The 25105-nt window shown below is 49.0% G+C and overlaps 1 protein-coding gene across 1 annotated transcript in view; it reads right to left on the bottom strand.

Moving 5' to 3' along the window:
• LCLAT1 (lysocardiolipin acyltransferase 1) overlaps positions 1 to 8416 on the bottom strand; it is a 286102-nt gene extending 277686 nt beyond the window's left edge. The window contains exon 1 of the mRNA XM_086323625.1: positions 8292 to 8416. The gene's annotated coding sequence lies outside the window, so the exon portion shown is untranslated. The remainder of the gene's footprint in view (positions 1 to 8291) is intronic.
• Positions 8417 to 25105: the final 16689 nt, after the last annotated feature.

The raw sequence follows: 25105 nt of genomic DNA, 5'->3' as shown, positions 1-25105 counted from the left end.
CTTCGGTGCTCAGCTTTCTCCACAGTCCAATTCTCACATCCATATATGACCACAGGAAAAACCATAGCCTTCACTAGACGGACCTTTGTTGGCAAAGTAATGTCTCTGCTTTTCAATATGCTATCTAGGTTGGTCATAACTTCCCTTCCAAGGAGTAAGCGTCTTTTAATTTCATGGCTGCAGTCACCATCTGCAGTGATTTTGGAGCCCCAAAAAATAAAGTCTGACACTGTTTCCACTGTTTCCCCATCTATTTCCCATGAAGTGATGGGACTGGATGCCATGATCTTCGTTTTCTGAATGTTGAGCTTTAAGTCAACTTTTTCACTCTCCACTTTCACTTTCATCAAGAGGCTTTTTAGTTCCTCTTCACTTTCTGCCATAAGGGTGGTGTCATCTGCATATCTGAGGTTACTGATATTTCTCCTGGCAATCTTGATTCCAGCTTGTGCTTCTTCCAGTCCAGCGTTTCTCATGATGTACTCTGCATATAAATTAAATAAGCAGGGTGACAATATACAGCCTTGACATACTCCTTTTCCTATTTGGAACCAGTCTGTTGTTCCATGTCCAGTTCTAACTGTTGCTTCCTGACCTGCATGCAGATTTCTCAAGAGGCAGGTCAGGTGGTCTGGTATTCCCATCTCTTTCAGAATTTTCCACAGTTTATTGTGATCCACACATGGTTATATATCCATTTTTCGTAGAGTTAGTTTCATTCATTACTGTCAGTATCCCATTTGGGGTTCTGTCAACACCCTCCTGGTTGATACTCCTTCTGTATTACTGGTGGGCATGTGAAACATTACAATAGAAAGGATCTCTCAGACAACTGTCACTCCCCCATCAACCCACATACCCCATTCCCTCTCCCTGAGGGGAGTGGGGAGTATTAAACTCTTGTATACACTGAGGAGCAGGACCTCAAAGAGATGGGAGAGTATAAGCTGCAATTGAGAGAAAAGGGTGCATAATGGAGAAAGTCGCCTATGAAAGAAGGCATAGCAAGGGAAAATGGGGTCATTTTAGAAGTTAGAAGGATTTTGTGTTTGGTGATGCTTCTTTTCTCAGTAAAAAGAGGGGGAGAGATCCTCTCCTGAGAACAAAGGTGGGGAGAGGAAGGCACAGTAGAAAGAAGGTGGCTGTGAGCAGCAGGGCAGTGCAGGGGGCGAGGATGGCTGCTGTCGGGGTCTGTCTAAGAAGGGGGTCTGTCTAAGAAGTGGCCCTGTACGGGGTGTGGAGGAGGAGGCTCGTGGGAATGGCTAGTGAGAGGCTAGTTCCCATGGTGCAGGCTGGACCAGGATAGAATAAGATGGACGTGGGGGAGATTAAAAGACCAGATCTAGTGGGAAGAATAAAAGGTGTGGTTGAAGAGATGGATGTTTTCTTTTTAATACCAGGGGTAGAGCAGCTTGGAATGAGGACAAAATTCATCAACAAAAATTAAGTATATATTCTGTGCCAGACATTGCATTTAGTTTGGGGACATAGCAACACTTTATTGCAACTCATAGTCCATTCTATTACTAACACTATTTATGGAGTCCCAGCTATGTGCCATGTGTTGTATTAACTCTTTAATCCCACAGCACCCACTGGTACAGGTTCTAATATCATCTTATATGGAGGCATATAATGGTGCTTTGACTTGCTCAGGGTTATACAACTGGCAAATGGTAGAACCAGGATTCAAATTAAGGCAGACTGGCTCCTGTGAATCACAGTGCTGAAGTGTGGAGGTGGACTCAGATGCCCAAGGTGGAGATGCAGGTGTCTGTCAACTGGGACAGCAGGGAATTAGGAAAGCCAACTGCATGGATGCAGAGATCAGCCAGGATGAGGCAGGAACTGGGGCAAAGAGGAAAACTGTAGCCAGGGGTCAGCTGAGGGGGTCGTGGTCTTCCATATTCCTTCCTCCACCATCCTCTCAGCCCTGACTATAAGTCCATCCCTGGCTGAAGCCCTACCCACAGAATCCAGTAATTCTCAGACTCATCTTTGGGACCTCTTAGTCCTGGTGTCCCTCAGACCTGGTCCCCCTACTTGTTGGATCCGGTTGACTCCAGCCCTCTGTAGGCATGGGAGCAGTTTCAGGGTCAGCAAATGGTAACAGTGGCTGAAGTAATTCTCAAGCTGGTCTCCTAGTTCAGACCTGGACTTGTTGCCACCTGCTAGCCACCATCTGGATCTACTTCAACTCGTGGGTGCAAGTTTTCCTGCTCTGGCCCTGAGTGTCACCTGTGTGCTGAATGGGGACTCCCTGAGGCTGTGTGAGTGTCTCAGAGTGAAAGGTTTAGAAAAAATTGACCTAGACAATGATATATGAGCCTATAGATTGGACAGTGTCTCTTTGGAGAGCACCATGATAAGACCCTGGGAAGGAAGTTTACCACTGGTGCCTCATTTCCCTCACTTTGGGGCCATCCTCCCCACCTTTCTGAGCATCTCTGGGCTGGTTCATATACCCTAGTGCAGGTGAGGCCACATTTCCTGCATCTGCCCTGCATGCTCTGCAAACCTGCTTTCCTCTATGCTTCTACGTTTGCCCTGCCTGGATCTTAGCTTTCCCTCACATGGGTCAGCTCAAACATTCCTTGCTCTGCAAAACCACTCCTGGCCTGTAACAGGATTGGATGCACTTACTGCGTGCTTTCCAGTGCGTGGAGCTTCTCTATCCTCTCCCTCATCAGTCTCCATTGTAATCCCTGGGCAGAGGTCCTTCTTTTCCACCAGGCTGAAAGCTGCTCTAGGGCGGGGCCTGGGTATCTTTCTCACCATCATTTCCCTAGCACTCCATACATGGGTGCTCAGTACACTTTGATAGATGAACAAATTGCATGTGTGTGTGTGTTTGTGAGGAGGACTTAGGCTGTGAGTTTCTGGAATTCTGAGTGGAACTCTGCCAGCTGACGGTTCCCCTCATCCCTGTATTTTTCTCTCTGGGTGTAAGCAGCTTTTGGCAGGCGAAAGTTCTATGTAGGAAAGCTTTCTCTGCAGGAGGCACCCCTTTCTCTTGTCACTAACCTTAAACCTTAAGCACCCCCACGCTCTACTCATCTCCAGCCCTGGCCCGTCTTTCAAATCTTTTGATCACACAATACTTTACCTAACTTACTGGCCCTTTCCATTGCTCAAAGAAGTAGAAATGAAGACTAAGTAATTGACAGAGGACCAGATCTCTTCCCTAGCTTCCCCTTTCATGAACAAGATAGCGTCTAAGGAAAGATTATGAAGAGTCAGCAAGCCCACATACAAGCCTGCACACGGTGGGGTGGGAGGGTGGGGGTAGGGATGGCAACCACTTTGACCCCCAGCTCAGTAATTCACTGAGATTACTTCCCTGCTTCTCTTCAAGCAGAATCTTCAGAGGTGGTTTGGGGGAATGCCGAGTCTGCCATCTCCCCAGATTGCCAGCATTCTGATGAAAGGCAACTCTCTTTTCTATCAACATTTGTTAAGTATTGATTTTGTAAGCAGTGAGCAGCGGGACCCGATTTGATAACACCAGTTTGGCAAAAGCAAAGCTGGAAATTTCCCCCAAGATAAGAGCATTACCCCTGGCAGCTCAGAACCTCAGGACGAATGCCGGGTGGTGCTAGCCTGTTCTCACTCCTGGCCGTGACAGCTCTCCAGGGGCCGGCACTGCTCAGCAAGGACTGAGACCAAGGTGGCTCTGCCTGGCGGATGGGGGATGTGCTCACTCCACGAAGCCTGAGCAGAGCGTCCGCTCCCCTTTGGCGCTGCTTGTGTGCCTTCCTGCTTCCTTCCAAACAGCTCATCCCAGCTGGATCATAAATAAGAGAACAATATAGCTACATATTTATAATCTCCGTGAATCACTGGTGACTAATTTTTCCCATTTTGTAACCCCAAATAGTTTTACTCTGTAGGCTCCCTGTGAGGGCACAAGCCAGCCAATCATTCAGATGACACATATTTGTATTAAAAATTAAAAAAAAAATCCCCTCCTTAATCCAGGACTGAAGGTTCGCAAATACAAATCTTTAACCAAACAATGACTGGCTTTCTTTTTCTAATGGTGACATTTTTATCTGCACCCAGCTCAGGAGAGTCAAAGAACTTTTCCCACTGAATCTTTCAATGAGTGTCCTACCATCCCTTGGAAAGTCCTTTCCAAAGTGCTATAACCTGTTCTAACACCCAGGGAAGATTTAAAAATAAAAGTATTATCTCCCCCTACAAAACAAAAAACATAAAAAATCCCCAAAACAAAAACTCCCAGAGTGAAAGGTATGTTTCCTATTTTTCCCTATGTTTGTTGGCTGGGTTATGGAGCAAAGAAATGGTCTTTCAGTATTTTGGTTTCATACTGTTATGTTCCATTTTTGTTGTTGTTCAATCGCCAAGTCATGTCCGACTCTTTGAGACCTCATGGACTGTGGCATGCCAGGCTTCCCTGTCCCTCACCATCTCCCGGAGTTTGCTCCAAGTTCATGTCCATTGAATCAGTGATGCCATCCAACCATCTCATCCTCTGTCACCCCCACTGAGCACATTCAACTTACAGAAGGAGGCAGAGGAAACCAGTTTCCAGTGCCTCTGACATGCTCCCGTTTACAACAAATTGCTCCCTCTAAAATTTGGCCTCTTGGATTTTGTTTTTCCACGATCAACATTCCTCACTGTCTTCTACCAAAAGGCTCCATCACTCATGCATATCTCAGATCATTTATTGCCTTGCCTCTGAGGAATTCATTTCTATGGTGTGTTTCTAGAAAACTCATTCAACTCCTAAATTAAACAGTGGAGGGAAGGAGAGCATGAGGGCTGGGGAGAAGGGTCTAGAGAGGTGATCTGTGGGGAGAGGACAAAAATATCTGAGGATGTTGCTTAACCAGAAAACAACCTTTTCTGCATGCAGCATGTCTAAGCTACTGAGAAATCAATTGACAAAGGTGTTTGGTGCCACAGCAAGTGTCTGGCTTGGAGATGGCCAGCTTAGAGATGTGTGTGGAGGGGACAGCACACGTGTACTGAGGAGGCATGGCCAGTTAAGTGGGGGTGGCCTGGGCAGAAGAGGGAGGCTGGAGGGATGGAGAGTTGGGAAGTCAGTGGATTTCTGAAGGACAGACAGGCTCTGGGAAGCCTCGGTTTCCTCTGACCTGGCTGAGGTCCAACCATAGCACAAGGCTGATGGTCTACACCTTTCCCCTAAAGACTCCAGTGAGGACTTACAGACTCTTCTGAACCCCTATTGCAATGAACATGTCTGTGAAATCATTTAATCTGGCACTCTGTAATGAGTTGAGGCATACAATGTCCTTTTGCCCTAGAGAGCTGAAGCCTGTTATTTGGGCTTTGAGTCAGTTTCTTGATCCCAGAAGTGAAAGACTTTTCACCTTTGGCTCTCTCTACCCAAGGCATGTATCGACCACGGAGCCAAGCAGGCTTCAAGAAGCCAGGTTTTCCCGCCTGCCAACTGAGGTTTGCCAGTGCTGATTTTACACATTCCTATTAGTTTTTAACGAGTATTTTGTCTTAGCTATAAAATCACAACTTCAGGGCCATGAATGTGCAGATCACATGATTGGAAAGACCGGCTTTAATTTTCTAAGGGTCTCTGGGTAGAATTAAGTTCTTAACCTTTTATTTACCCCTCTCCTTGGTCAACGACTTCACAAGTATTCACTGAGCAATTACTGCATGCAAAGTCCCATGCTAGACACTATAGAAGGTGTGAAGAAGCCTGCAGCCTCCTCTCAGGATTTGAGATGAGAAGGGAAGGAAGAAATGGGTACTAAGCAGTGACTCCATCAAACCACATGTGCCCACCCACTGATGACTGGCACCCCGTCACTTCTCAAGCCTCAGCTTCCTCCACCCCTCTGCCCTGTGTGTTCCTACCAGCCACTGCTCTCAGCTCCAGCAGGGGATGTCATCTCTCTGGTCATTCATCCTTGCTGTCTCCCTGGAGGAGGGCATGGCAAACCCACTCCACTATCCTCGCCTGGAGAATCCCATGGACAGAGAAAGCTGGCAGGCTGCAGTCCATGGGATCACAAAGAGTTGAACATGAATGAAGCAACCTGGCATGCAGATTTCCTGGCTTAAAACTCTAGTCCCCTCTACACCATCACCTTTCCCAGGAAGTTCTCCCTGACTAACCCTAGCTACCCAGCCCACTCACCCCGCCAGGCACTCCAAATGCCCACATGCTCCCCAGGTCACCACTCCCTCTTACTCCATCGTTCCTGTTTCCCTGTCTGTAGCTCTTGCAGGCTCTGTGAGGGTGGGGCCTGCGTCTGTGTTCCTCATCACTGTAGCTCCAGGGCCCGGCACAGTGCCCGGTTTGCGTGTGCGTGCATGCTAAGCTGCTTTCAGCCGTGTCCGACTCTGTGCGCCCCCGTGGAGCCCGCCAGGCTCCTCTGTCCACGGGATTCTCCAGGCAAGAATACTGGAGTGGGTTGCCATTTCCTTCTCCAGGGGTTGTCATAGAAGGGACCTGATAAAAGCGCACTGAAGGAGGGAAGAAACACCAAGGTGCGTTGAGGGAGGCTCTTCAGCCACTCACCTCATGACCTGTCCTACTTTATTTCACCTGCACTGAACTCGGGATGGTGACAGCACGTTCTCCCTTCCCCTCCCACGGCTTCGGGAGTCCCAGACGGGTCTTCTAGCATCCATCAAGGCTTTGGGGATCTCACAGCCCAGTCATTGGCTTAAATACTGAGTGACCAACCCTCTGGGAGAGTTTTCAGTTATTCATGAATCTTTGGATTTGGGGCCAGTTGAGGCCTGTTGAGTCTGGGGACACCAGCTGGCATCTGTCTCCCCAAAACTCTGGCAAACCCCTTACCATGCCTCACGAAGTATCTCATCTTAGACCTGTTAGAATCAAATGTACAACTCCCAGCAAGGAGGCAGTCACCTTTATCTGGCAGGAAATTGTGACTCTAAGCCAGAAGTTGGCTTTGACTGAGTCTCATTTCTCTGCCAGATAGTCACTTGGGGACATCTCAGCTACCTTGGAATCTATACTCATACACACACACACACACACACACACACTTATAAATGTTCACTATGGTTTTCGTTACAAAGGCCTGGATAGCAGGGCCATGTGCAGTAGGGCCTGGACAGTAGGGCCTGGACACCAGGGCAGGGACTGGGGTCTTTGGAATACAGGCTACCAGTGGGGACATATAGGAGCCAAAGGTTTGGGCTAAGCTGGAGAGAACAAATAACCCCCACTTGGAAGGCCAGAATCATAGATCCAAGAGTGGGAGTCAGGTAGAAATGGGATCAAGGCGAAAGCAGGTTGGGCGTGAGGGAGCAGCCTGGGCAGCTGCCTAGAACACTGAGTAGTGCTTGGTGAGCCAGCAGAGGTCTAGCCCTGGGTGGATCAGGCTGGTCTCAATGGTTCCCAGCAAGGCGCATAAAACAGGCTGAAGTTCATGCCCTCAATGAGCTTCAACGTCGTTGTAGATGGAGGAGTCATGGGCATAAATAATTATATGAGAAGAGTAGGGGGCACCCTTCTGGTTCAGGGGAGATTTTTGGAGGTGGCAGCATTTTGGAGGAGCCTCGGCGGTGGAGGTGACACAAAGTGCACCGGGTGGGGGGAGGGGGGCGCGTTAGCAGAACTAAGCCGTGAATACAAGGCTGTGCTCCAGTTGGCTGGAGCCTGGGCTGGGCGGGGACCAAGACCTGTTAAACCTGTTCCATGCCAGATCCTGTGCAAGAATTCACTTCTAGTTTTTATTAAAACTGATTTGCTAATAGTACTTAGCATTTGTCCCATAACACAGTGAGAAATGATCGATTAACCGTGTTTTAGAGATGAAGAAGCTGAGACTCAGAGAGATGAAGAAAAGGTACCTAAAGGCCCATCAAGTTAGTTAGGAGTGAAGGGAGAGGAGAGTGGGGGTGGACCATACGGAGGAAGACCTGAAAGTCTAGGTGAAAGGTTTGTTCTTTGTACTGACGTAAAGGCTTTGGATTATTTGAATTTTTTTTTTTAAAGGACACCAATAATTCCGTAGATCATCAAAGGCATCTCAGAGCCTAGGACCAGCTCTGACCCCTTGCCCTGCCCTTCCAGGGGCTTCACTACCTGAACTCTGAGATTCCTTCCCACTCGAAAGTGAGAGGAACCAGACAGCCAAGACATACAGTGCTTGGCTTTGGAGGCCCAAGGCCTTGATCCGGGTATGAGAGAGGAAAACACGAAAAGCAGATGTGACAGGAGATACATAAAATCTTTTGTTTTTGAAATACTCCTCCCTACCCTCTCCCTATCCCATTGCACCTCAAGACCAATACCCTCTAACCTGGAGAAGAGGAAGATGGTTTGGAGAGTCAGATGTGCCTCCAAGGTCCAGTCCTCTCCTGGGTCCTGTGGTGAGGAAACGACAGACTCCTCCTGTAAGGATGGCGTTCAGGCAGGTCAGCACCTGTGCCTCACTTCTCCAGGGAGCATGTGGAGCCTCAGGGAGTCCTCTCGGCCACCATGGTGAGCTACAGAGCTATGAAGAAGTGGCAGTGGGGCCTGTCTGGACACTCCCCGGCCCCCGCCACCCCACCCCCTCCACCCCCCCTTCCCCACCCGCACAGGTTCTGCAGGCTCTTGCAGGGGGAGGGGAAACGAGCCCGGAGAGTGACCATGAGGAAGCAGCCGGTCTGCAGGGGGCCTTTAGCAGGAACAGGGCGTGCTGCAGAGACTGTGTGGCAGCACAGAGAGCCTGGCGGGGTGGGCAAGGTGTGTGCACCAGGTCACAGGGATGCTGGGGGCATGTTTGACGACCAGAGAGGAGCACATTCCATCTCAGAGGAGGACCCAGGGCAGACTGAGCAGAGAGCCTTTATGTCTCCAGATGCAGTGGATCCTCCCTTAGCATCAGCTCCAGGGAGGGGATGAGGACTAAAATCCTGAATTTAATAGAACTAAGCATCTAAATGATGGAGAATATGACTCGCTTGACTGAGTTACCTGGAAGTAACTATACTAGTTGTTCGACATCAACCAGAACGGAGGCTTGAGATGGAAAATACATCCACTTACAGAAAAATAAAGACAATTACATTGTACAGACCAGTCTTCTGCCTGGGAGAACCAAACCATCTGCATTTACCTCTCACCCATAGCTCTTTCTATCATGCCCACCGCCCCCACCCCCACCCCCACCCATCCCATCTGCTTCAACATGCTGACCAGAGACCTCCCTGGTGGTCCAGTGGCTAAGACTGCACACTACTAATGCAGAGGACCCAGGTTCAATCCCTGGTCAGGGTAAGACCCGGCACAGCCAAGTAAATAAAGTGTGTGTGTGTGTGTTTGTGTGTGTGTGCTCATCTGTCCATGGGATTTCCCTGACAAGAATACTGAAGTGGGTTGCCATTTCCCTCTCCAGGGAATCTTGCAGACCCAGGGATTGAACCTGAGTCTCCTGTATCTCCTGCATTGGCAGGCAGGCAGGTTCTTTAACCAGCTGAGCCAAATGAATAAATACTAAAAAGAAAAAGAAAAACATGCTAACCTGTTGATGGGAGAACTGTGGGCCTTGTAAGAAAATAGGAATTTATGGTCCCAAATAGTAAAGCTAGACAGGACCTTAGAGATTGTCTTGTTCAACCCCCTCAATTTGCCAACAAGGAAACTGGGGCCCCAGGAAAGGACCTGACTTGCATGGGGTTCTTATGCGGTCGAGTGATGAGCTGAGCAAATTTGAGATTGGTGCTTGAGGTTTTCTGCCACCCTTTCCATACCAGCTCCTGTCCCTGTGGGTCTCCCAGGCAGGCAGACCCTGCTCCCCATGCTTCAGCCTTGCCCCACAGCCACAGCTCGCACGCAGCCCTCTCTGAGCCACAGCACAAGCTGCCTGGTCTCCCTGGCTAGACGGGTGATCCAGAGCAGCTGGTGTGGGGACGGGGCGTGAGGAGCGAGGGGAGCTGCCTAGTATGGAGACCCATGGGTGACCCTCCTACAAACTGACCCCTTGGCCCCGGAACAAAGCACTTCTCCCACACACCATGGATCATGGCTTGTGGGGGCCGACGTGACACATGCCAGAGATTCCTTCCAAGCCACAACTGCTCTGGAGCCACGACAGCCAGGATCTGCCTGCTGGGGCCTGTGGGCTCCTCCCAGGCCGTACTGGAGGGAGAGGAAGTCTCAGACCTCACTGAGTAGGGAGCCCTGACCACCAGGAGACCACCCTGAATCTTGAGAAATCAGGGCAGCAAGCAGTTGGGTCTCCCTGCCCTGAGGGTCAGCCCCAAAATCAATGCCCACCTTACAAAAGGGAGAAGGCCAGTGCTGGATTCTCTCTGCCAGCCCTGGGAGGAACTTTTCACTCACTGTTCTCACTTCATCTTCATAGTCCAGTGGACAGTTATTACTACCTCCTTCTTTGAGATGAGGAAAATGAAGTTCAGAAAGATGAAGTGAGTTGGTCAAGTTTCTAAGGAGAGGATCTGGGATTACAAATAGATGTGTCTTGCTCATTGGAGACTGGCCTTTAAGACACATCCTGTCTGTCTGTAGCTGAAAGGCAGCCTCGGCGACCCTTCAGGGCCTCCCTGAGTCTCTCTCACAGGAATCTCTTTCCTAGGAGTCCTTCCCACTGGAACTGGGCTTTAGGGAGGGACGTTATGAACAGCCCAGTGTTGTGGATTCAGGGTGGTGAGGCAGGACACTCTGGCACTGGGCTTCACCTCTCAGGAGCCAGGTTCCCCACCCAGAGGCTGCTCTCCCAAGGAGTTGTTTTCCAGAGGCTGGACAGTGATTGGAACTGGTTCTCTGGGTCGCTCGCATCAGGGATGTTGTACGCGATGAGCACAGCAGCTGTCTCAGGAACAACAGTCGGTGAGTGTTTATTACCAATGAACAGAGCTTATGTCATCAAATACACCTACCACAAAATACACCTACACAGGATTGAACGGTAAGCATCATTGTTATCAATCTACAAGGAAATGAAACCCAAGTGGTGAACAGCTTCTGAAACTGACTCTGTGTTCCTTTTCTACAACTCAGCCAAATGTTTACTTTTTCTATTATCACTTGGTTGACTCTGGTTGTAATCGATGCTCGAGGTTGACAGTTGTCCTTGGTGCTGTGAATAGTTTCATCCTCACTCTACTCCCACTTGTCATAACCCCCTCACACACACATTCAAAGGAAGAGGTTGGCACTTCTGCTGTCTATAGCAGAGCCCTTGCCAACCCCTCCCATCATCCAGGGATGAGGTTCCTGGTGCTTCCTCTTAGGTCTATTGATAATTCTAGCTTCTTCTGCCAAACACTTTCCTCCACTACACAGACTCACGTACATACACATGCCTGAGCATGTGAGGAATCTTTCAAATGCTATTTATTCTCCTCCACCCCAAGCTTTAGGAGCTAGATGGGCTTCAGGTATAAGAACTTGGGCCCTGGTGCTGTGGAAGCTCCATCTGTAAGATCACAGGTTGGAAAGATCCCCTACATCTCCCTCCAGGGCTCAGCTGTGAGCTGTATGTCTCTTGTTCCCTGAAGGGTTAAGGTGTCCGGCAGTGACTAAGGGGTACAGAGCCTGGTTCCCTGGTGGCCTGACTCAGAGAGTAGCAGTGTGTGGTCTCCCCCGCAACATCCTGTTGTGAAGGATGCTTTTCCTTGTTTCCGAGGACCTGCTGTAATCCCCAGGCAGGCAGAGGAAGTAAGGAATGGGAAAGAGTCTTGGGATTTATATAAGAGCCTGGCCCTAAACTTCTGCCTGTGGGACAGCTTTCCTGAGCCCCTTGGGCTCCCCAGGAGCAGAGATTGCTGTGGTCAGGCTCTCCTGGTCCAGGCCAGAGAGCAAAGGAAAGGTAAATTTGGCATGTGCTAAAAATAGGCCTGTGGTTATTTTAGAGCTGTTTTGCTTGAATGGGAGGAGCAACTCTTGGATTTTGTTCAAACTTCCTGTCGGTCCCACGGGTCTCTTCCTCCTCATGCTTTTCCTCCAGTCTGGAGTTGTGCAGAGGGTTCTAACTAGGACCCACAGTCATTTTACATTCAGGTTCTGCCTATATGCAAGCAAACGCACAGAACTGAAAAGCATCACAAACAGAGCTCCCCTTTGCCAAGTACAACACACTCTATTTTCTATCCTCTGCTAGTTCATTTTTTAAAGTCTCTGATTATGATCCGCTCATGAATTTAGTGACCCACTAATGAGTAGCACTCAGTTTGGGGAAAAAAAAATCTGTCTAGTCTTCCTTTTTTCTTTTCTCTAATGCCCTCAGTAATCAGTCTCATGGTTTTGGCCAAGTCACCTAAACTTCCTAGGGCCTTTTTAAAAAAAATTTTTTAATCCATAAAAAGGGTAGCTTAGTAGCTCCAATATCTCAATTTCCTGAAGTTGTATGGTTTGGTCACATTCTTCCTTTAAAAAGAATCCCCTGTGGCTTTTCTCGGGAAGGCCTCATTTGGGACTAAAAAGTGTCAAGTCCAAATAAAAAAGGAATTGGTGTCTTCCCTCCCCTGCTCTAGCAGGCTTTATGACAGAGTTGAACTTTGACCCTAGTGTTCACAGCAGCAATATTTACAATAACCAACACATGGAAGCAACTTAAATGACAGGTGAATAGATAAAGAAGATGTGGTACATATATACAGTGGAATATTACTCAGCTGTAAAAAAAAAAAAAAAAAAGAATGAAATAATGCCATTTATAGCAACATGGATGGATCTGGAGATTATCACACTAAGTAAGTCAGGGAAAGACAAATACCATATGACATCACTTATATGTGGAATCTAAAAAAAATGATACAGATGAACTTACTGACAAAACAGAAATAGACTCACAGACATAGAAAACAAACATGGTTACTAAAGGGGATAGCAGGGAGGTGGGGGAGATAAATTAGAAGTTTGGGATTAGCGTATATACTGCTATATATGAAATAAACAACAAGGACCTAATGTATAGCACAAGGAACTATAGCCAAAATCTTATAATAACCTATAATGGGTAAAGAATCTGAAAAAGAAGAATATACGTATAACTCAATCACTTTGCTGAACACTTGAAACTGACACAACACAGGAAAATTAACTAAACTTCAATTAAAAAAAAAAAAAAGCCAAGCTTTGGATATGGACAGATCAATCAAATCCCAGCTTCCCAAGGTGAGCAGTATGGCTTCCTTGACCTTTCCAAGACTCAGATGAGGATGATCGTGTTCCATCGTTGCTGGCGGGGGGATGGGTTTAAGTAGTTCACTGGCAGTGCACCCCTGACCCCTGCGCTTCTCTTCCCTCCCTACTTCTTCTTTCCTCTCCCTTCCTCTCTCTCTTCCTCGTAGATTTACTCAACTTCTTTGTGGAGGAAACTTCTCAACACCCCCTCCTCTATCTAGAGTTTTCTGAGCACATTCACTTAGTCCTCACAAGAACCTGGGGTTTGGTGGGCAAGCTGTGATGCCCATTTTGTAGAATAGAAAAAGGAGACTAAAGCAATGAGTTCAAACTCATTAAGCTGTTAGAGGCCATAGGCTCAGAGCTTCTTATGCCAGAGTCACTGGTTTTGCCGGCAAACCCTTTAATACAGTTTTAAGGGCGGCCTTTGACCTGGGAAGGCCTGCTGATGCTGATCAGGCCGGTAACCAGGCCTTATCACAGGCATATCTGACTTCACATACAGGTGTTATTGTTGTGAACAGTTGCCAAACATTGTTTACAGCAAGCACAAAATTTTTGACTCATTCTGATCTTTACTATAATCTCCAATCATATTTGTCCCTTATTTTTTAACTTTTTTGCTTACCAAGATACATGCTTTCTCTGGGCAAAGACCGTATTTTCTTAGTCATGATTGTATCCCCAACACCTAGCATGGGGTTTGGCACAAGAAATGCTTGTTGCATGAGAAATGTTTGCTTTGATGAAATGAAGAAACATGCTACCTGTGGAGAGACTGCGCTGGGCAACTATATTTATTTACGTGCCTCATTTAATACCTGTGCTCCTCCTTGGCCTGGATGATGCCACGTATTATCCACACAAAGTGAATGGGGAATGGAGGCAATTATGTGGATAAGTCAGGCAGAATGAACCACCCACTCCAACATCAATTGTCTGGATACTTTAGGTGGAAGTAGTTTAAAACCCCAAGAGCTGGAATGATTGCCTACTCTCTCCATTTCACTTGATTCTGCAGTCCTAGCTGCAGACGGACATGGAAATGATTCCCCATCTGGAGGGTGGCCCCCAGCAGATACGGCACACAGACATGCGTGCGCACACAGGAGCGAGGGAGAACAGGAGCGGGAGAGTGACAGGAGAGGGTTCCAGCAGCCTCTCTTCCCACCAGGAGAACCTGCTTGCCTGGCCTTTGGCCGCAATCACTCTCCTCCCCACCAGGTGTGCATCACTGGAGCCAAGGTAATCACTCTCTGACCTTGGCGAATTGGACTAGCTCTGAGCTGAACCCTTGTGGGCAGAAAGGCTGACAGACGCACTTCTAAAGGAGATACATTCTTCAATTTGGGATTTAAAAAAAGAAGAGAAAAAAATTCAAGCCCAAGCCAAGAAGTTTAGTTTTGTCATGTCAATAGTATTTAAAAATGTTATTTGGCCGGAGCTGGAAGTTCTGCAAATGAAAAACAACTTGGCTGTCTTCTCTCCCTTCGCCTGCCGGTTCCCAGCTCTGTCCTTAGTTCTCCGCTGAAGCCTTTCCGCCCAGTGTGGTTTAAAGACTCCTCTCACTGGGGCAATCATGTGTAGTTTTGTTGCTCATGTCCTGTTTTCCCCACCCCACCCCACTTGTTTCGGAGGAATGGGGATCTCTCAGGGAACCCACCAAGCTTCTGAGAAGAATGGCAGTTGGGTGGGGGCAGAGCAGCTTCGCGTCATTTTAGGGAAGGAAAATGGAGGCCAAAGAAGGAAGGGGAAGTTATGGGAGGAGACAAAATACCTACCAGGTACTGAGCAGGCACTAGCGAGTCGCTTTATGTGATGATGTATTTGAAGCTCAGACAACCCTGTGAGATGGGTCTTGTAGGCAGTTACATCTCTGTTTTACAGATGAGAAAACTGAAGCTCAGAGCGGGTAAGCGAGTTATCTAAAGTATTTAGTATGTGGCCAGAGCTTCTGGATTCCAAAACCCATGTGCCTTCAACAATGTACAGGGAGTTATTTGGTCTAGTCAAGGAGCCATTTGAGGCTTCTATTGAAATGCATTCTGCTTTCATTTGTTCTTGCCTCCGAGCCTGTGCTGACAGCATTCCCTCAACCTCTTGCTGATATCCTAGCTGTCTCTTAGGCCTAGTCACCTCTTCTCTCCTTCACAAAGTTTCCCTTGATTCCCTAAGCCACAATTATAACCACTTCCTTCTGTGTTCTTTCAGTGGGTCTGTTAACTAACACCTGCACAAGCATCTCTGTGGGTCTGGCTTGTGGTCTGGTTGCTGGGCGTGTATGTGATACTTAAAGAGGCTGGGATATTCTCGTCCAAGCTGGCCTCAGCTGAGAAGGCTGAGACAAGGTGTGGGGGGTACAGGGGCCAAGGAGAGTCTCCTCTGCTCAAAGACTTGGGGGGACACTCAAAACCCAGACTCTGCAGACCTAGCCCTCCACAGGACTCTACTGCTTGGAGGCCTCCCAACATTACACTCAGATTCCAGGAGAAGTTCTCCTTCATTCTTTTGGGACATCAGCAGTACGGGGAACACTGGGAGATAGAAGCTCTGAGCTCCCTCAAAGCAGAATATAGGTCTGCCTCAGAAATTATTGGGAGGTGAACAGATAAATCACTTAATAATTTAACGCTACTACCCTTAGAAGACTCCCTGCTTGGTCCTGCGGGAGGAGAGTCATGGGAAGATGATGAAGTACTGCCCCCTGAATCCCCCTGGTTTTACCCCAAGCATGAAAGTGTAACCCTGGCACCAGTTACACTTCCAGGGCCTTCCTGGGCTGGGCCCAGCATCTTGTCCTCTCTGGGGTATATCTGGGATGCAGAAAAGACAAGGCCGGAAACCCCTGCCTGCTGGCCTGGTTCAGGGGGGGTCCCCAGCCTCCCTTTGGTTATACTCTTCTTGGTCCAACTGTCCACTTACTGCTGAGATAATACAGAGCAGCCAGAGCAGAGAGGGGTCCCTGTCTTAGTCTTTTTCTAACCCTAACAGTAGAAGCAAGGTTGTGCCTGAGCCTGGAACACAATCCATAGCCTTCCACAAATATCAGCTTTTGACTTGAACTTGTATATCAGGGTGATTGTGCATCCCTGTGAGTGTGTGTGTGCACATGTGTGTGCACATGTGCTTATATAGATAGCTAGGTGCTCAGGGTAATAGGATATACTTGGACAGAATTTGAAGTTCAGCCCATCCAATCCCTCCCTTTTATAGAAAGCGTGTTACTCTCTCAGTCGTGCCCAACTCTTTGAGACTCCATGTACGGTAGTGCACCAGGCTCCTCAGTCCTTGGAAATCTCCAGGCAAGAATACTGGAGTGGGTAGCTGTTCCCTTTTGCAGGGGATCTTCCTGACCCAGGGATCAAACCCAGGTCTCCTGAATTGAGGGAGGATTCTTTACCTTCTGAGCCACCAGGGACTCCATTTTATAGAGAGACGGCTTATTTTAGTCAATAGGAATCTTTCCCTGACACACAGGATGTCAAAAATATGTAGGCAGACCCCATGGCCACCCAGGAGGAAGGGCCCCTGCTCATGCTGGCCTCCCTGCCTACCATATGGTCTAGAGCCCTTCCTCTCCTTCCAGGGAGCTTTCCTCCTTTCCTCGAAGCTGTTCCTAGATACCCACAGAAAGAAGACATCATCAAGGATACAGAGATTCCTGTCATTGTCTGGAGTCCCCATCTGCCCTGCACCCACCATGTGGCCCCGCTGATCTCAGCAGGCTCGCACTCTACCATACACCTTCACCTCTGTCCCTTTTCTCATGTAGCCTTGCAACAACCTTGCAAGGAGGCTTCATTATCCCCACTTTACAGCTGAGAAGACTAAGACTCAGAAGTCAAGGGCCTTGTCTGCAGCGCTCAGCTGGTACCTAGCAGGAGGGGGATTGGAGCCTCAGCCGTCTGGACCCCCCAGTGTTTGCTCTGAGCCAGCAGCATGGGGCGAACTCGGGGGGTGAACGCACCGTGTCCTGTGACTCTCCAGCTCCTCTGGGCCACAGAGCTTCCTGGAAGGAAGTCCATAGCTGCTTCTCTCACCCACCCTCTCTCCACACTCCAGAAGCACTCAGCCTGAGCCGATAACTGTGGCAGGTGCTTGTGAAACGGCTCTGACACCACAGGAGCCTTCAGAGGGGCCAGTCTGGGGGTGTCTGCAGAATCCAGAGCTCCCCTCCACCCCCACCTTTGGAAGGGCTCCTCCTGCTCCAGCCTCCCTGGCTCCTGCACAACCAGCGGCCCCATAGCCCGGACTCCCAGCTGTCAGCAGCAGTGCTCCTCACTCAGGAGCTAAGCCTTGGCACTTCCCAGGTCTGCAAGAGGCCAAGATTCCTTCCAGAGAAGCACTTGGTCTGTCTCCGAGCCCAGGGCCTTGTCCCCCATCCAGTGTCTTCATAGTTCAGATTCCTGTAGCTATGAACGGGGTTGGCACCCGTGAACATGAGCCTTCCAGCCGAGTTCCATGAGAAAGGTGACGCCTTTTCCATAAAACACCAGGCCCTGGAGTGCTTTGGCCTATTACAGAATTTGAAGCCCCTTACCGCACCCCCCCCCGACCCCCACCAATTCTGGTGACCTCTGATCTAACCCAGACACCCCAGGTATCCCCGGTGATGGGGAGCAGTTGGATTTCCATCCTCGGCAAAGATCTAGGGACAAGGATGAGAAGAGAACAGAGGAATGTTGGCAGCAGGTGAAGCAGGAGCTGGGGATGCTATCTGAGGGAGCCACGTCATCTATGGGGTTACACTCGAATCAGTGCACAAAGAGGGGTTGTGCCAGTCTCCTGACTCCTCTTTCAGAAGGTGCCATGTTGGAGACTGCCAACTGTCTCAACCTGGTCCCACCAGCCGGGGTTCCCAGAAGCAGAGGAACAGTGCTGTGACTTGCAGAGCATGAGTCAGGGTGGCTGACTTACATTTAGGGACCACGTCGTATGAAAAGTTTGTAGTTTAAGCACTGGACTTGCGCTCACCCACAACTCAGGCACCCAGGGTGCATAGGCACTAAACAGACAGCTGACCTGTGCCCTCACGACTGCGCCAAAGCTAAACATCACACGATACAATTCTGCCCAGCACTCCCAGGCTTGGGTGTGTCTGGCTGGGCAAATCAGGAGGATGGGGGTGAATAACACCAAAGAGTTGGGGGGCTGCCCCCAAGGCTGGAACCCTGCGCACCTAGACCACTTTTGCTCTGCTTTTCAGAAAGTTTCTCATTTTGAACTGCTTCCCAATAGCTGTCTCTTCACATTATACCTGCAGGAGCCAGTCTTTGGGTCACTTTCTGGCATAAAACAGTGAAGTTTCTCTAGCAGAATGATACTCTTCGAGCTGCTTCCCTCTGTCCCCTTTTGCACTGAGAGTTGTCATTTGTTTAGGGCTTAATTGATCCTGCAGATTGGAGGCCTTCCAGCTGTTGAGGAAGGATGTTGTGACTGTGTGGGGATGGAAGGGGTGCAGGCAGAGGGTGCTTTAGGATGGCCAAGCAACAGTAGGGAGAGAAGGGCTGACTGGGGCTGAGATGCCCTGGTTGGCAGAGTGAAGGGCAGCCCCAGGACTAAGGCAGCTGTCGTTGAAAATAGCCAAGAAAAGGGGGAGGGCACTGAATTGTGCCTAGGTTGCAATCATTTGAAGATCTTTCTCCAAATGACTGATTTCCCCTGAAAGTCCATTTGAAAGCATAGGTAACTGGTGTTCTGCAAATATTTATACCAGCATTTTGAAATTCATTCTTTTATGACAAAAGTAGTATGGTGGTTGTTATGAAAAAGCTAAGTCTCTAAGATACGGAGGATCAAGAAAGTGAAAGTTCCCCCATAATCCCACTATGCTGGAAAAAAACCACTGTTAAACAGCTTAGGATATGTACCTAGGGTTTTAATCAATTGTTTATTTATATAGGAAAGCCATGAGCAGGAGGGGAAGCACATGTTTAACTTGTCTTTCTGCATCTCTGTCTACAGAGATGGTCCCTCTCTGTAGAGCACCTGCCAGGACTCTAATGGACCAAGATACACTGTCCACCTGGTGGCACCACCTCCATTTCCTTGTGTCCACTCCGGGCTGCCTTTCCAGTTCAGCGGTGGATCTCAGCCCTGTATCCTGCCTCCCACTCCCCAGTCACCACTCATAGGTGACTGGTATGACATTTGGGTCATCCAGTCACCTGGTCATACCCAAGACTCCTCCAGGCAGGTAACACTCCCAGGGCACCCCAAGTCCTGCCCTGACCTTAATGAGTAGGGATGGTTAGATTCTCAATCCCACTCTTATTCAGAATTTTCTCTGTTCATCATTATATAGTAGAAAATGGGCTGAACTTGGGATGGGGGTTGGGTTTCTGGAACATATATGCCATTGAAAGAGGTTAAATACATTTACAGCTTTCATCATGAGGTTAACTGACTCAAGGTTACACGGTTAGTCAAGGGGAGAGGTGGTCCTGAAAGCCAGTCTGGCTGATGAAGAATTAGAAGACCTAGGCTGGGGTCCTTATGGGGAGGTGGGTTGTATGTTCTTGGAAAGCTGCCTCCCCTCCCTGGCCTTAGCGACCTCACCTATAGAGCCAGGAAGTTGGTTCTGACGCCTGACTGTGTTGGAATCACCTGTGAGGCTTTCATGAGTGGGTACATGGGTTTCATCCGGGGATTCAGATTTAATCAGGGCAGCATATGATCTGAGTATCTGCCTGCTGCTGAGCTGGGGTCTGAGGGGCCCAGGTGTGGAGAGCCAGACCTGGCCTGCCCCTCCTGGGAGGGATATTGCCATCCCCCTCTCCCAGGTCTGGTCTCCCCCGGACTAAACATTCTCCTAAGAGGGTGTCAGAGCCCCAAAGCTGTGGCTTCACACCTTGGTCCTCTCACTTGGTAACTTCAGGCTGGCTGCCTAATCTCTTTGTGCCTTTATTTCCTGACCTATAAGAGGGGGAGTCGTCCTCACCCACCTGTTGGGAGAAGGAAACAGAAGGTGCAGAGGACCGCACACAGAGCCTGGCAGCGGGATGGATGCTTTCTCTGTCTCCTCTCCTACTTGCCCCAGCAAAGCTCCATCAGTGACTGGTTGAGCACAATGGCTTCCATTCACTCTGTAACACTTAGGTCTGAATTCAAAGGATTACACAGAGAAGTCTCGGGTGTCTCAATAAAGGGGGACCAGGAGACGGTCCAGGCAGAAGCACTCAGGAGAGATAAGCTTTTTATTTTGGCTGATTAGAGGATTGCCTGCATGACCTTATCATTCTCACCAGGCCTCTCCCTGAGCTGCCCACAGATGCACAGCTTGTAAACCTTTGCCAGCCACTCGACCTTTGGCAGAAGCTGGAGGAGAAGACTCTCTGAGATCCAGAGTCCCTCAGCCAGGTGGTGGATGCCTCCTCCATCCCTGTCCCCTTCTAGATGGCCAGAGAAGCTTTCCTGCCTGGCCCCATACATACACACAGTCCCTTTTTCCTCCCAAGTGTTGGGTTGTGACTCACGTTTTGGGGGGCCCTGGGGCTGATCTTTCCACCACTTATCCGCGGGAGGCTGGGCTCCACCTTCAGGACTCACTCTTCGCAGAGTCTCCAGGTCCAGCTCTGCTTGGTGAGGACCTGGCTTAGAAGGCTCTCTACCTCCACGAGGGCGGGAGCCCCGAGCCGGGGAATCAGACACACCTGGGTTCCCTCCTTTGCGTTCCATTTGTGCGCTCTGGGATCTCAGGCTGAGGGTTTGCCTCGTGAGAGGAGCTCAGACACAGGTTAACTATTTGACTCCATTCTCCTACCCAGCTTGATCACAGGGCAAGATTACTGCCTCACAACCGAGGAAAAGAGCTGAGGAGGCAGATGGGTCAGGATCAGAGTGAAATTTCTGGGCCTCCTGGCCCAGACCTTGGGAAGAGCGAGGTCCACAGAGCCTGCAAGCCTCACATACAACCCTGGCTCAGCCACCAGCTGACTGCCACCTCGGGCAAACCCACAACTTCTCTGTACCTCATTTACACAGCTGTGCCCAAGGCAGTTGGTCTAAATCAGTCATTCCCCAAAGTGGTACACTAGTTTGGCAAGCTGTTTCTCTTAAAAAACAAAAAGTCTCAAGGGTCAAATAAGTTTGAGGAGTACTGTAAACCCCACCCCCAATTAGCACATCGTAATATATACATCAGCCTGTTAAAGGCACTGAGAGATCCAGGAACAAAGAGGCCAATTTGGCTTTGTTTAACTCACTTTTTCCTAAACTCATTTGACCATGAAACCCTTTCATTCCTATTAACATCCTGGAACACTAGCGATTGGAGAAAAGCTCCTCAAACTGGAGGTGTACACAGAATGCCAGGGGCACTTGTCACAATGCAGATCCTAATTCAGCAGGTCTGGGGTGGGGTCTGAGAGTCTATTCATCTGGAGCTAGTGGTAAAGAAGCTGCTTGCCAATGCAGGAGATGTGAGAGACATGGGTTTGATTCCTGGGTCAGGAAGATCCCCTGGAGAAGGAAATGGCAACCCACTCCAGTATTCTTGCCTGGAGAATCCCATGGACAGAGGAGCCTGGCAGGCTACAGTCCATGGGGTCACAAAGAGTCGGACACGACTAAAGCAACTTAACACAGCATCAAGAGCCCAGGTGAAGCTACTGGCCCAGCGACCACATATTGGGTCCCAGAGGGCTGGCTCTTTTCAGCTTCAATAGGAGAATCACTAATATGTTCTGTGAAAGTCACTCAGTCATGTCCAACTCTTTGTGACCCCGTGAACTATAGAGTCCATGGAATTCTCCAGACCAAAATACTGGAGTGGGTAGCCTTTCCCTTCTCCAGGGGATCTTCCTAACCCAGGGATCGAATCCAGGTCTCCCACATTGCAGGCAGATTCTTCATCAGCTGAGCCACAAGGGAAGCCCAAGAATACTGGATTGGGTAGCCTATCCTTTCTCCAGGGGATCTTTCAGACCCAGAAACCGAACTGGGGTCTCTTGCATGGCAGGCGGGTTCTTTACCAACTGAGCTATCAGGGAAGCCTGATAGTAGAAGCAATGTAACAGCAGAAGCAGTATAGAAATGGTGTCTCAGGGGCTCTGGACCTCAAGAGACCTGTGTTAGGGTCCAAGCTCCACCACATAGCAGCAGTATGGCCTTGAACAAGACTCTACTTCCCTGAACTCCCGTGTTTTCATCTATAGGGTTTAGATATAAATAGTAACTACTCCATAGGATGGTCCGAGGATTAAATAAGCTATGGAAAGAAAACATGTGGTGCTGGGCCTAGAGCCTGACAGGAGCAAAATATACACCAGTCATCATTAATCTTCACATCTTGGCTCAGTCGGTAAAAAAAATCCTCCTGCAATGCAGGAGACCCAACTTCAATTCCTGACTTGGGAAAATCCCCTGGAGAAGGAAATGGCAACCCACTTCAGTATTCTTGCCTGGACAATCCCATGGAATAAGAAACCTGGTGGGTTACAGTCCATGGGGTTGCAAAGAGTCAGACAGGACTAGGCGACTAACCCACCACCACATCATTAATAACAAGAGAGCACGATGCTGGCCCAGCCCCACCACCTCTTAGCCTGCCCCTGCTTCAGCTGCCCTGCTGCCCACAGACCTCTGTCCTCGCTGCGTACCAGCACTGCTGTCTCTGTTTATGAGACTCCACATGACCTTTTTTCTCTAGCACATTCTAGCAACCTTTCTTGCTTTCAAGGGATCAGAGGAGCAGAGAGACAATGGCTCTTCTCTGATGATTACAGACAAATCCTTCTAGTGGCTTCTAATAATCCCTTGCAGCAGAAGCAAGTGGCAGGAGTTCTTCCTGACTTCAAGTGTCCTTGCAGACCTGGGGAAGCATAGCATCATCCCATCACATTATCCGGGTCACAGGCCTTGTGACTGTTGTAGAATTTGTGTATGTCACATGAGAGTATAACTCTCACTTAATTCCTCTGTGTTCCTTAGTTTTTCTGCAACTGAATTGCATGAAAATCCTCAAATAAATATAGTCACATGGTAGGAAAAAAATTCTGAGTTCTCAAAGCCTGTCTGTATTTGGATTCTATTAAGCTCCCTGCTTGTATGTAGACATTGGATTAGGACCGCATTACCCTGTTGCCCCAGTCTCTCCTCATCTTGGAAGCTAAGGCAGGAAGCAAGAAGGAGGATCACTCTTTATTGGTCAACTCTCAGTGTTTGACTCCTGATAAGCAACATTATTAATTAAGCCTCTCGGCAATCCTCTGTGATGGGCATCTGTACTCTTATTTATCAAACTCAGAGAGTCTAATTAATTTGCCTAAAGACACACAGCTAGCAAGTAGTAGTGCTGGGGTTAGAATTTAGGTTGATTTGACTTTATTCTCACTATATTCTTCTCTGTTCACAAAATACATGGCAGACAATGACTGTCTATACCTTCCAAGTTTTCCCTGTGATTGAAACACCTGGAGAGGAAATAAGTCCTTTCTCAACTTGTTCCCTGTCTTAGGTCAAGTTCTGCATTTGGGCCAGTCAGATCTGACCATTGCCTCATTGTGCAAAGATGTCAGCTTCTGTTCTGATGTGTGATGTGAGTGGGGGCAGAGGACAAAGAGTCAATGCCGATGATAGGGTTCTGGGCGGGGTCCATTCTGCCTGCCAGTCTATGGAATACCCCTTATTCAGGGAAATAACTGGAAACAATGACATCTGAAAGTCAGATGAGAAGGAAAACTTCACCTTGACCAGAGGCAGGCATGATGTTGGCCACCTTCTGACGCTTACTCTGGTCAGCAGAGCCAGTGCCCTTACTGCAGCAACCTTGGTCATCTCTGGCAGCCTTGCTCCTACAGGGTCCTAGGGATGGAAGCAAATCAAAGCCTCATTCCTTGCCTCTGGCATAGGCCTAAGTCATCCCTCCGTCTGGTCACAGAGGTGGTGAGGTTCACGGTGAGGTTCACTGGGATGAGCACACAAAGGTGGGAGGTTCTGGACCCCTGGATCCCTGCCATGCTGAACACTGTCTCCAGCTTAGTTCCTCTGCCCCTTTATTTTTCCAATGATGGAAGGAGAGCGAGCATAGGATCTGTGTCATGGGCCCTTGTGAGAAACCATTAAACCAAGACTTTCTGGAATCTCTTCAGAGTTTCAGGGTAAAACAAGGTGAAGTGCAAGGTGTTTGTCAAGCATTCCATCAACTTCTAAAAACTGACCTTGGAGAGCCTCTCTGGCCCCTGTCGCCAGCAAGTCATTGAGAGGCACAGGCTCTGTTCAAAGCTGACAGCCATCAGCCTGCCAACGGTGCCCTGCACCATGCAGAGGAGTCCGTGCCTAATGAATAGCCAGGCTGCGCTGTCTGCTCCACACTCAGCACCTTTCTCTCTCTGCCACTGGGAGCTGATTTTTAATTATCTTTTGGGACTGTGGCCTCTTGGAATGCTGGACAGGGAATGCTCATCCCAGCTGGGCTGGGGCCAGGCCTGTTGGAGAACAATGTCCACCTCGAGCCCATTGTGTTTATCTCTGGGCTGGGCCGCCAGCCCTCAAGCAGAGAGGAGCTTCCCTGGCAAACCAGGAGGGAGAGGGCTCTTGCTGCCTTGTCAGCACTTCCGTGGCTGCAGAATTGACATGCTTCTCAATCCCAACCTCTTTGTAAACTTGGAAAACTTTGTTTCTGGGAGTGCCTCATTGAACAAGGCAACCGGGATCTTTCATTAATTTCTGAACCAACACCATTAGGATTCATTTTCCTTTAATTATGGCAGTAGGTGTTCATTGAGCAACTACTCTGTGCCAGACCTTCCATCTTACATGCACTGCCTCATTCAAGCCTTGCAACTGTGTGTGGCAGGGACCCCCCACTTCACAGATGAGAGGCTCAGAGAAAGGAACTCCCTTTCCCCTGCCCAAAAGTGGCAAGAAAATGGCGCTGGGATTCAAGCCCAGGCAATTGGACTCCAGAGTCTACCCTTTAGCCACCACCCCTTCCTCCCCAACCCCTTTAGAACTGGGTATATGTTCAGTTCTATGGACCTG

Source organism: Bos grunniens, chromosome 11 (genome assembly GCF_055505025.1).
Source record: "Bos grunniens cultivar Pamir isolate PY7600 chromosome 11, Bosgru_T2T1.0, whole genome shotgun sequence".
NCBI lineage: Eukaryota > Metazoa > Chordata > Mammalia > Artiodactyla > Bovidae > Bos > Bos grunniens.
The sequence above is the reverse complement of the archived record's forward strand: the minus strand, read 5'-3'. Positions and strand labels throughout refer to the sequence as shown.